The sequence below is a fragment of the Cibotium barometz genome, chromosome 44 (assembly GCF_041138505.1).
Source record: "Cibotium barometz isolate CiBa-2024 chromosome 44, ASM4113850v1, whole genome shotgun sequence".
Classification (NCBI taxonomy): domain Eukaryota; kingdom Viridiplantae; phylum Streptophyta; class Polypodiopsida; order Cyatheales; family Cibotiaceae; genus Cibotium; species Cibotium barometz.
In genome coordinates, this window is record NC_141089.1 from 36,347,680 (window position 1) to 36,360,815 (window position 13,136).

The window sequence follows — 13,136 nt, forward strand, 5'->3', positions numbered from 1 at the left end:
GGCAAAATTCAGTTTGGGGTTCCATGTGTAGCAAATTTATGCACAGCCCGCATTGGCAAGCAGTGAAGCGGATCTTCCACTATCTTTAGGGCTCCTTGGATCTTGCGTTGGTATATCCCAAGGGGGCAGCTTGCAGTTACATGCTTACACTGATTCGGACTGGGCTAGTGACTATGATACACAGCAATCCACCAGTGGGAATTGTTTCTTTTTGGGGCATTGATGCATATCATGGTTGAGCAAAAAACAGGCCACTGTTGCCACATCTACTTGTGAGGCTGAGTATAGGGCAGCCTTTACAGCCACAGTAGATTGTGTATGGCTGAGGAGATTGATGGCTGATCTTCGTGACTGTCAACAGACACCCACCACCATACTCACTAACAGTCAAAGAGTGCTATAGCCGTGGTACGAAACCCAGTGTTTCATGCATGTACTAAGCACATAGAGATTCATTATCACTATGTCAGGGAGAGGACCCACGCAGGGGAGATCTTATTATCTTACTACTCTACACAGGACAATGTTGCAAATCTGTTCACGAAAGCATTGCATCGAGAGAAGTTTGAAGCTTTCTGCAAAGCTTTAGGCTTACTCTCCTACAGAGAGTGATCTATTGCAGACCTTGTACAGGTTCACATTGCCACTATAGGGGGGATTTATTGGCATATATGCTAGGAGTAGTGTCTCATGTGAACATGGGCTAACCAAGGCCACTTTTCTCCCTTTGGGTTTTTTCCCTTGGATATTAGGTGTGAAAGGACACCACTCATTTATTGTATTTTAATATTGTGGAGTCAACCCCCATGCAGATTGTATCCTATCTTCTTTGAGTAAGCATCAATCACCATCACTCTTGAGAGTGCTTGCTGCTGTTCATTCTATGTATCTTTGTTTCTGTGCAGTCCTAACCCTAACAATGGTGCTCACATATATTTCTAATAAGGTGGAATACAAAGGATCACACTCATAAAATCTAGGAGAGTTACTACGTTTGGACAACCCTCAATGGAAATTTCGTCCGCATCATTGCGTCCATAAGTTAAGCAAAAGGGGGGACTTGCTAAAGCACCTTTAACAGAAGGTCTACCAGTTGAGATATTTTTAGAGATGAAGTTTATGGGTAGGAACCATCTCTTAAATTGGGACATGTGGCATGACAATGGATTGTGGTCTCACACTTGTCACCTCAGCTCTCCACTTGTCATTATAGCTTTACTTGCCATTCTAACTTATGAGAGCCCCAAATCTGAAAATTGGAGCCTTGTCACATGCAGAAGCTTTGGGAGTCTTCTTTCAGCCCTAAACACCATCCTAGAACATGCTTGATGCAAAACGTACGCAAAAGATAGAGAGAGAGAGAGAGAGAGAGAGAGAGAGAGGTGAGTTTCAGTATATTCATAATGTACAAAAAGGAAGTACAAGTCTTATAGCCATACGCTGTCTTGGAAAAGGTAGAAGTTCACCTAACTACACCTAGTCTATGACCCAGTCCTTGGCTGGATTGAATGATCTAAACGATGAGCAAAGTTGCCATTTATAGACCTCAAGAATTACTGAGACTGGCCGACTGCTGGTCGGCCAAGTCCTAGACAAATTCCAAATACTTTGCTGCAACCGACAAGTGTCCTTCTTATTCATGCGCTAGCCGAGCCTCCTTTTGTCCACCACCAGTTCTTCCCTGCCAATATCAACAACATATGCTCCAAAATCAGGTTCTGATCTGTGTCTTTATCTTGTTGCCTCTTTAGGATTAGCCCTAGGATTAGCCAATGCATGTCTTGCACATGACATCCCCCTTTGCTAAACTTGATGACGAGATTCCAATCTGTGTTCTTGGATGACTGTCATCATCCCATTGTCTATTCCTGGAGTACTGTCATCCTTCCCTTCCTGGCAACCTTTTCACTAAAAACCCTGCCTGGTCTCCAAATCCACTCTGGCTCTGATGAAGATCTATGCATCTGTTCCATCCTGTCCCCTTTCCATTCATGCCCTGTCCTTGAACATTGTCTCTGGTCTTCTTTCCTAAGTATTGAGTCTGGCACTCCCACTCCACCCCTTGAAGGATCATCCTCCATTGCTTGAAACTCTTTCCTCGTGTGCCCCAAGTGGCATCCGACTCACAGGACTACCATTCCCTTGGGTTTTGTGGAACACCACCAACCAACCTCCTAGGATTCTTCCACGTCTTGTGTTCCTTACCTTGGGTCTCGTACCTATGTACTTTCTTGTACCTTAGACCTGCACACCTTCATCTGGGACTGAATTAGTGTTTAGCCTTGCTAAGCCTAATGCTGAAACAATGTTGCCTGGTCCCCACACTACCAAAAGATCAAGGACACGGGCGATGGTTTCATCCATGCACGATGCAGTAAGGGTGGGTGGGACATGGGCAACAGCAATATCTCAAAATTAGCATGAAGCTCTGATACCAATGTCACATGCAGAAGCTCAAGGAGTCTTCTTTTAGCCCGAAACACCATCCTCCAACATGCTTGATACAAAACGCAAGCAAAAGATAGAGAAGAGAGAGAGAGAGAGATACCTAAGTTTCAGCATATTCATAATGAACAAAAAGGCAGTACAAGTCTTACAGCCATAGGCTGTCTTGGAAAAGGTAGAAGTTCACCTAACTACACCTAGTCTATGACCCAATCCTTGGCTGGACTGAATGATCTAAAACAATGAGCAAAGTTGCCTTTTATAGGCCTTGGGAATTACTGATGGATTGGCCAACTCCTGGCCGGCCAAGACCTGATCTACAGCTTTATCTTGTCATCTCTCCAGGATTAGCTAGTGCATGTCTTGCACATGACAAGAGCTCTCTCTTCATTTGGGCAGGCTCTATTGCTGCAAACTAGCCTCCACCAAGTTGCCAAAGGAAAGCTCAGCTTGAAAGGAGGAAACAATTTAAAGAAGACGTCCCTTAATGTTATTTCCGAGAACGTAAACGTTTCTTATGGGAAGGCAGTATAACATGACCTCTATTGACACAATTTCTCTAGAAATGGGTGCGTATTTAGGAAGTTAAGAGGACTTAACCAAAGCTTGAGGTGACCAATGTGAGGTAGAAAGCCCAAAGCAGACACCCAAAAGAATTAATGAAAGGACTAAGATGAAAGACCAAAAGAGTTTATACCTTAGAAAAGTAATTTACCACATCATGGCAAGCATTAGGAAAGAGGGTGTACTGCCTAGCATGTAAAAGAAGCCACACATTGAGGACTCTAATTGGGGCTTCTAGAAAATTGTCAGCACTTCAAGAATGGGCTACACTATGATTAGGTGGAAAACAAAGAAGACGTCCTCTGGTGTGCAATAAGGGTTTACACCTTTTTATGGTAATCTTCAATTAGTTGCACAAAGTTGCTTTAGGATTTAATTGACAGCTTACTAGTGTTAAGTAGATGCCCAATATTACACTGACTTAGACCACTCCATACTTTCAGCTCGTGTGTCCATAAGTGGAAGATCCCTCAATACTACTTGATCGTTAGTGTTGGAGACAACACATGTTCTCCTGCTATTTATCATTGTACAGGTTCCAAAGTCAAAGGTTAGCATGTAGCCATAGTGTGTGAACACCATAGTAACATGGGACGGGGAACGGGGACGGGGATTCCTAGGAACCGGGACGGGGAACAAGGGACGGCATACAAAATATGCAATTTTAAGTAAGCACTCATTCAAGAAACTTAACAATACTAAAACAAAGTCACTTTACACTTCCAAAGCATTAATATTAAGTCATACTAGCAAAAAAAATAGGTGTTACAAAAAAGGAGATCACTCAGGACCCCAGGTGAAAAAGGCTAAAGCAAAAGACAAGGGCAAAGGCCTAGGTCCTAACCACGTAAGTGGCATACAAAAAAGAGACTATCACTATAGTACAAATGTCAAAAAGCCTCAAGGGACATGTGAAGTGCTGGCCTCACGATCATGGGTCCGTGCAATGCCTGCAGGCTCCATAGAGATGTCCTCCACTTGCTCCTCCAACTGCTCATCATCCTAAGACATCTCCCACTCGGTAAATGCATCAGCCTTTGTAGTTGCACTCTTGCAAAGCATTCGCAAGTTTGCACTCACAAAGACTAGATCATTTGTCCGTTCCACCCCAAGACGGTTCCTCTTCTTCGATGCAATGTGACTGTATGAGCTCCAAAGTTGCTCTAGGCAAGAGGACTCACTACCTGGCTGAGAATGCGGATGGCTAGATGCTGAAGCTCAGGTCCATCCGAACCAAAATTTTCCCACCACAAAGCAGCCCCAACTTTGAAGCGATCATCGTGTGCATCCATGTCTCCATAAGAGCCCTAAAAGCTCCTATACCTGGACAACTGGTCACGGATCTTCCTCAACTCTGTGTCACTTTCTTGCCCTTTACCCTGAAACTCAGGGTCCACCACATAGGCTGCTCCATGCAAAGGAGAGGAGTAGGAGTTCCACCTACGCACACATAGGGCACGGATCTCTAAGAGGAACACTGTAAAATGATAGATCTTAAGCTAGACATCTTAATTCTTGATTACCTGGCAGCAAGGAAAGCAATGTGGTCATGAAAGAAGAAGCGGGCTATGGTTGTATCCACCTCTTCCTTCTTCTTGGGATCCCAACTACCCTCAAAAGTACTTAGCCGACGTGAGTGTGTGGATGCGGTCGGCATGGAGGATGGTGTTGGGGCCCATTCTTGTGGGGCAAGTGATGCGGCCGCGGGTGCCGATGAAGTGGATGCACATGGGAATGCCAATGTGAATGCCAAACCTTGGGATGGCCTCACTAGTGTTGCGGGATCCACGGCCACATGCAGCACTCTCCTCCTTGAAAGCAAGGCCTCGTGTGCGGCAACGCGTTCAAGAAGCCTCCTTCTCGTCTCCAGTGTGACCTGATCACAAAATCGGACCTCATGACCAGGCTCATGCAAGAGGTGAGCTCTCACTTTATCTGCCCCACCCATTCGCCTATATGGACATAGCTTGCACGACCAGGATGATCGGAGTTGACCTCTTCCCACCAAGACCAACCTTCGGTCCTCCTTCCTCTATTCATATTGGCGCCTCCGGAACGAGGTGCGGGGGATGATCGCAATGAAGATGTTATGTAGTCAAGTACCAAGGAGGCTTGAGCAATGGAGGTGAGTGTAGGAGAGAGATGTAGGAGAGGCTAAAGCAACTTGCAAGAGATGACTGTGTGCTTGCCAATAGAGAGGCTTAAGCAAGAGGTGAAAGTAGGAGAGAGAGTGTAGGAGAGCAAGAGGGGTGTGTCTGTGTGTGTGCGCGGCGTGCGCTTGCCAATGGAGAGGCTAGAGCAAGAGGTGAGTGTAGGAGAGCAACAAGACTACAAGTGACAAGTTGAAATTACAACTTACCCAATGCCACTTGAGCCTTGAGGAGAGCTTGAGCCTTGCCCAATGCCCACTTGAGTCTGGAGCCTTGAAAGTTGAGGAGTAATGAGCTTCCCACTTAAGCCTTGAAAGTTGAGGAGCCTTGAGCTTGAGCCTTGAGGAGTGTTGCAAGTGCCAAGAGCTAAGACACTAGAGCAAGTGCCAAGGGCTAAGAGCCTTGAGGAGTGTTGCAAGTGCCAAGAGCTAAGAGGCTAGAGCAAGTGCCAAGGGCTAAGAGGCTAGAGCAAGTGCCAAGGAGGTGTGTCTTGAAGTTCCTATAGCATGTGTCAATGGTGGCTCTTCTTACAGCCATGGGCCAAGTGGGGAGGGGCTACTCAACACCTACAAAGCGCAACGGCTACGGCACAACCCTGCGCGCAACGATCAATTGACCGTCCCGTCCCGTCCCGATGTCCCCGAATAGGCGTCCCACGCTGTTACAGCATGGACTCGCACATCCCCCAGCCGCCACCATCCCATCTCCGTTCCCGCACGTTATGAAACGGTGTTCCCCCGTCCCAGTGGTCCGTCCCCCACATCCCCTGTGACTATGGTGAACACTCCTTATGAGTGTAGTAGCATATTTATGTGTGTGTGTGTGTGAATAGCCTCTTAGGGTTAGATAAGATATTATGCAAGTGTGTAGGATGCTTCCTTGGGAAAAACTAGTCCAAGTTTGATTGAGTCAAAAGATAAGGCTTTATGCCTATAAAAGCATGTATTTGGTGGAGATTTTATTATTCAATACAATCCTCACGTGCAAATCCTCTCACTTGAGCTTGTGTTTCCCTCTCTAGCTCTCTCTCTCCTTTTCTCTTTCTCTTCCGCCATGGAATTCAAGCCTCCATAGCTGCACTTGTGCAAACCCTAATATCTACATTTGGCATAGTACCTACACATCAATTCATCTGCCATTATTCTGTCCAGTAGGCGATTCAGCACAAAAGAGCAGCGAGTGCATCGAAATCTATTGTCATGCAGTGCGGCTCTCTCTAGCAACCAATCACCGTCTCCCACTACCTTTTAAGAGTCACCTTCAATGGACTGCACCTGTTATGAATCGCAACCCTCCTCAATCGACTGTTAAGAGTCGCCGCTTAACTAGTTGCATAGAAAGAGTGCTGCAGTCGTAATCGCAAAGCCCCAACGCTATCGTGGCTCTAGCGCCAGCTACCAACTCAACGTTGTCGATTGCAAAGAGTTCCTTGTTTTGGTATTACTAAAGCTGTAGCTGTGCCTCTAAAATCAACGCCCATCGCCAATCGCACCATCGACCTCCTACTACGTAGACCTCTCCACTGGTCGCTTCTAAATAAGGTTTTTTTCGAAAAGAGTGTTTTTTTTTAACCCAAAAAAAAGAGAGAATTAAAAGCCTTCACAAGGCTCTCTTTTTTTTTAGAGAATTAAAAGCCTACACAAGGCTTACTACGGGGCAAACAATATTAATTGGAGGGGCATTCCACAAAGAATAAATTTTGACCTGCATTAATTTTGGGATAAAAGATTTTTATCTATAATATTTTAAGTAGCTCTTTCATGTGAACAGAATAGACACTGGCTATCACTGGCTAAGACCCCCGTATTATCTTGTAAGCACCCTTTATAAAGTTTTCAATCAAAGAGAGAAAGTGTGTGTATTCTCAAACTGTGTAAAGGATTTAGACACTGCTTTTGAGCTTCAAGCCAAAAGTAAGACCTATCCTCTTCATTAATCATAGCTTCTCAACCAAAAATCGATAAATTTGAAGAAGAAGACTTCCACACCTGGTAGACGAAGGTCAAATTCACCCTTATGAGAAAAGGGATACGGAATGTGGCAAATGGAAAGGAGAAAAAGTGAACAACTCGGGAAGGAGAAACTGCTTGGCTAGTTAAAGACAAGAAGGCCTTTGCCATCATAGCCTTGGGATTAAGTGACTCTTTCATCCATCATATTGATGGGTGTGATACATCACATGAGGCTTGGGTACATCTTGAAACCGTGTTTGGTGCACAAGGAAAGTGCTCCAAGTTTAGCTTGCTAATAAAGTTTTTCAGCTAAAAATGAAACCAGAGAACTCTCTCTCCTTACATATGAACTCAATGAAAAGCATGCTAACACAATCGGCAAGTATCAAAACTGCCATAGACAAAGACATCACAATTGCAGTCTTACTCAAAAGTCTTCCAGATGAAGAGTATGGTAATATTGTTACTACTCTTACAAATCTACCAACACAAGCTCAAGTGAGAGGATTTGCACGATTCCATGAGGATTGTATTGAATAATAAAACCTCCACCAAATACATGCTTTTATAGGCATAAAGCCTTATCTTTTGACTCAATTAAACTTGGACTAGTTCTTCCCAAGAAGCATCCTACACACTTGCACACTTACATAATATCTTATCCAAGCCCAAGAGGCTATTCACACACAAACACACATAAATATGCTACTACACTCATAAGGAGTGTTCACACACTATGGCTACATGCTACCCTTTGACTTTGGAACCTATACAATGATAAATAGTAGAACACGTGTTATCTCCAACATGCCCCCTACAATAGATGTTATAATGCCTAGGGGTGGATACAATGCTAGATACATAGATGTTCTATCAAGTGATACATATTTGAATACATTAGAGATCTAATATCCATAGGTTTGATACAAATTGTGGTTCGAGGTTACTTGTCAAATGTCAGGCCAAGTGGTCTTTGGTAGTAAGAGTAGCCTAAAAAACCCAATCTTAGTCAGCCATAAGATTGGCCTCTTTTGGTGAGGCCTCCACTTCATTGTCTTTTTCTTGATTATCTTTAACAATCAAAGTTTTGGTCTTTTGCTTCAAGAAACAATTTTCTTTCTTATGATTCTTCTTACCACATAATCCACATCCATTATTGGTTTTGTCGGTGAAGCCCTTGGAGAAATTCTTGGTATTGGTGTAGCCCCTTTGCTTTTGCTTTGTGAAATAAGTCGCCCCTTCATTATAGTTGGAGCTTGAATTTCTTTGCTTAATCTTTCTTTTCTCCTCTAAGAGAGCTCTCTCTCCTTTTCTCTTTCTCTTCCACCATGGAATTCAAGCCTCCATAGCTGCACTTGTGCAAACCCTAATATCTACAGTTAGCCAAACTCCATGGAGCTATCTCATGTCTTCTCTACATGCTCCTCAAAATAAGCCTAACTAAGAACCGTTCTTTTTTTTGGCGTGATCAACTCCTATTCTTCACAATTAGCATGAAAAGCCTTCAATCACTGACTCTCCTCTTGAAGTCAACACACTTGACATCTTAAAGTCTCAATTTGGAATAAAGTCTCTTCATCAAGGAAGTGGCATGCTCATTAGACAATGCACGATTATCTGGAACCCTTCTTCCTGCCATTGCGAGTCAAAGCAAGTAGATACCAAGACCTCACAAGACTAGGACTGCTACTTTTTACACAAGTGTAAAAGAGCTAGAGCTCTGCTACTAACGTTACTCAAGCGTGGCTCACAATGAACACAAGATTGATGTGTGTTGTGAGAACATGCTCAAGACACCGCATCTGGGCTGAAGATGAGCCAAACCACCCCCAAGCAGTTGCAAAAAGAGAATTAGAAAACTTTGTGAATACCAAGTAAAAACTCACTGGAGTACTTAATATTTTCGAAATAAATCAAACAAGTCAAATCAGCTGGAGGATCCGAAAGCATCCTTCCTCCGCGATGTCAAATGGGTCACAATCTTTTTTCTCTAGTCAACGTCCATGCTTCAATGTATAAATGCATCTCTCTATCAATGTCCAAAGAGAAAAATATTGCCTGCCAATAGTTTGAAGTCTATAATGTTGTAATAAAGGTACCCGATGGACGTGGAAGAGGATCACAAAGATGATGTCACCTACGGCCCGTACGGCACAGAAATGAATCTGAGCATTAAAAGGGCAACAACGGCACTAGGCACTGCAGAGGAGCGGCAGTTGTGATATTGGGTGGTAGCAATGGTGGTGCTCTGTGGCAGCCCCACAAAGATGCACAAAAGAATCACATGCAAGAGGGTGGCAGAGCTCTGAGACAGCCTCCAATCAATGGCACTGATGAAAAGGGAGACACATACACACACACACACAATTTTCCCTTCAATTCCTCATCTTGAGGGGGATAAATCATGAAAAAACAACATAAAACTATTTATCAAAAAAATGTCCCCATCTTTCACAGCTTTGTACCAATTCCAAAAAGGCAAGTCCATATCATGATTGGCTTGTCATGCACAGCACAACCACAATCAAGCCAATATATTGGTCTATCCGCAAACAGCAGGCTATGTCCAAGACATCTCTTGGCCTAGCCACAAGGAGTGATCTACAGCCCAAGAGCCACCTCCTTAACTAGTCGCACACGTCGAGCTACGACTAAGAAGCAGACTTTGGCCATACACAATGGAACCAAATCTAAGTCACGTTCAATAATGTCCAATCCATAGCCCAAGGAACATGTTCTAGCATAGCTGGTGTCAGCTGGTCTAATTTTTGTTGATGCAGACCAGCTTTTAATCTCCATTGAGATGCATTCCATGCCTTGCCCCATATGCACATGCCCCCACAGCAGAACTGGTGAGCCGTTGAATGGTCTGATTTAGGTACACTTCAAGCCCTTTCTAAAGAATAGAATGAAGCCCCGATGCAAACTTCCTATTTTGTTCATTGTCCGAGATAAAACATTAACGGAGTAACCTTGAGTAGCACTCTCCAAAACTTTGAAAAGTACAAGGCAACTGATTCGCTCCCAGTTTTAGACAACCAACATATTCCAATAGGCTTACAAAGTTCAAAGATTACTTCTCTATTTTTAGTACATTTAGCAAAGACCCAAAAGTCACCATAGCTCATAAGGCCAGGCTCAAACAGCATTGCTTCTCTCCTGATAAAACATCTAGATTCAAGTTGATAAGAAGGGAATTAAAAGAATCAAAAACCTGACGCCACTGTCGCTGTAGAGCTAGCAGGGTACGGCAATACGATAGACATTCCTTCTGGTATTTCAATTCCAGCTCCTTGATTTTAGCCCTCCTCTGATGGACTGTTGTAGCTGGAATGCCCACAGCCTCAATAAGTACGTTTCCAGATGCACAGCGCAAGGCTTAATAACGCTGGTGTGGGCGATAAATAAAAACCTTGAAACTGATCAGAATCAGCAGGCTGCTGTTCGGAGCTTGCGAAGGAAGAGGGAGTAGAGACAGTAATCCGAGAGGCACTCGGGACTCGTCGTCTGGCCTGGGAGGCTGATGGCACTACCTCTTCGCCTTCCGTGGAGGAGTCATCGTCCATACTGCACTGAGGGGAGCTTGGAAGAGTGGTGGGCGCCCTCGTCGCCGCCGTCGCCTTCGCCGCCGCCGGAGGTGGAGAGGAGGACGGGGAAGAGGAAAGCAGGCCCCATTCGTCGTCCTCCTCGCTCTCGTCGTCTTCCTCCTCCTCGTCGTAGGCATCGTAGTCCTCTTCATAGCCTTGCGTGGCCATGGCTCCCTCCGCGACCCTGCTTGCTGTTATTGGTCGAGATGCATATGCTATGTTCGCTTCCTTGTCGACGATGAGAACTGCTATGTTTCAAGAAGAAGGAGACCCTGTAAAAACTCTAAGGGTCACTGTAACTAGAATGCTTAGGCAACAACAAATTAGAGCATTGAGACTGCAAATTAGGCTTGCAATCATGAGAATGCCTACACTCCACCACAAGGCTCTTTCTCATGGCCGTGTTCTTTGCTTTTGTTTACTTAGTTGCCGTACAAAGTGACAAAGGAAGAAAAGGCTAAAAGCATGCTCCTTTGTAGCTAAAAGCTTGCAAAGCAAGCTTGCACTGGCAACAACTTGGCTTGCACCGATGAGTGTAGGCAAAAATGCAATTGTAGTTTTTCTTTTATATATGTCTTTCTATCTATTACAAGGCTTCGTTTCGCTCTTTACATATGGCAGTTTTTTTAGGTGCCTGTGGGCTATCATGCACGTGTCGCCTCCTTGTGCAGCAGCACCGCCTCCTGTCCTTGCTCAAAGCCGCCTCTTGTCAAGTTGTAGAGCCGAAAACCTACATGCACCACCCTTCATCAATGAGGCATGAAGAGTTTTTTGAATTTCATGTAGGTGCGCGTTCTTCTCTTCCTCATTTCCTCATTCGTTCAAAGTTGTGCAAACCCTGGTTGAGCTATCCCCTACGTTCCTCTTCGCCCTTCATTCTGCAGTCTGTTGGCTCTCTCTCTCTCTCTCTCTCTCTCTCTCTCATGTTCTCATGTCCTCCTTGTATGGCAAGTTGCCGCCATGAACAGGTAGGAGGTGTTCACAAACAAAGTTGTCGTCGTTTTCGATTGCATGTGAGCTCTCTCTCTCTCTCTCTCTCTCTCTCTCTCTCTCTCCCTCTCTCTCTCTCTCTCTCTCTCTCTCTGCCCCTCACCTTCACCCATAACTATACATAGCCATGTGGAACTCGAAAATATTGACGGATTTTTCGAAAAGACAATAAGCAGCCTCTACGTGGCAACAAAGCATCCAGAATTCTCACTAGTCCCAATCGAGCCATTCTATTGAATTTTGGCCGTTCAATAAGCTTGTCATGCCACTTCAAGTATACGACATCTGTGGTTGCAAGGCCATTCGTGATTCATGTATTCATGTTACATGGTGTACTACAACATATTGCGAGTGACCAAGATGTCAAATTCATGAGTTCATTTAAGATAACTTTATTTGATATCATGCAAACCAAGCTAACGCCAAGCATCGCTACCATCCCGTAATTTAAGGTCAAATAGAGATCACGAATAAGTTTAAACTTAACGTGTGTGGGAGAAATGGTCAGCTTTAGTCGATTTTTTCTACAATAGTACTCATCATGAGAGTATTAACATGCCGCTTTCTAAGGCATTGTGTATAGTTAGAAGGTGAATGCCAGCCGCCTTTTGAGGCACTGCGTATGGTTAGATGGTGAATGCCACCTTTTGAGGCATTACGTATGGTTAAAAGGCAACTACACCTATGATAGTTGTCAAGCAAAAGGGAGTGAATCCAAATGCAAAAGAGGAAGCGGAGATAGTGAATGCTCTTCTCCACCAAAAATGTGAGGCAAACATGAAAGTAATCTCAAGTGAGAATGAAGCATTATGCCGATGCCCATAGGAGACCTTTGGAACTTCAAGAAAGAGATTGGGAATTGAAGCTAATGGACTGTGTGTTTGTTTAATAGCATTGCAAAGAGGATGATATGGTTGAGAACAAGAAACAAATGCATGAGGGCATGGCTGAACTATAGGATGAGTTTCATGATATGCTTTAAATTCCAAAGAATCTACCAACAAAAGGACATTTGTATGATCAAGAGATGATGGCAATTTCACATCCCATCAAGAAGTGGCATCATTACCTTTATGATAGTCATTTTTATGTGAAAAGTGATCACCGTGCATTGAAGTAATTCTCTCCTAACCAAATCCGTCTCCTAAAGCGAAGAAGGTGGTTGGCAACCTTGCAAAATTATGATTTTGAGATCACCTATATAAATAGCAAGGATAATATAGCGGCGATTGAGGCTCTTTCAAGAATGTGGGCACTTTCTCTGTCGGCTGTTTCCAAAGTACACAAAGATTGGGTCATGGACATTCAAAAGGAATATCTCTTAAATACAAATGGTGTAGAAATTATGACATGGTTTTCATAAAGAGTTGCCTTGTTTCTAGCTATGAAATGGTCTCGTTTTTACTACAAAGATAGAGTCTACATGGTGCCTACATCAAAAATTACAA

The 13,136-nt window shown here is 44.0% G+C and overlaps 1 pseudogene across 1 annotated transcript in view; it reads right to left on the reverse strand.

The window, feature by feature from the left end:
- Positions 1-11,021, reverse strand: part of LOC147613233 (uncharacterized) — a 99,168-nt pseudogene extending 88,147 nt beyond the window's left edge. The window contains exons 1-2 of the transcript XR_015263382.1: positions 10,524-11,021; positions 10,326-10,438 (exon numbers count right to left, since the gene is read on the reverse strand). The product of XR_015263382.1 is annotated as an uncharacterized LOC147613233 (transcript). The remainder of the gene's footprint in view (positions 1-10,325; positions 10,439-10,523) is intronic.
- Between the last annotated feature and the right edge of the window lie 2,115 nt (positions 11,022-13,136).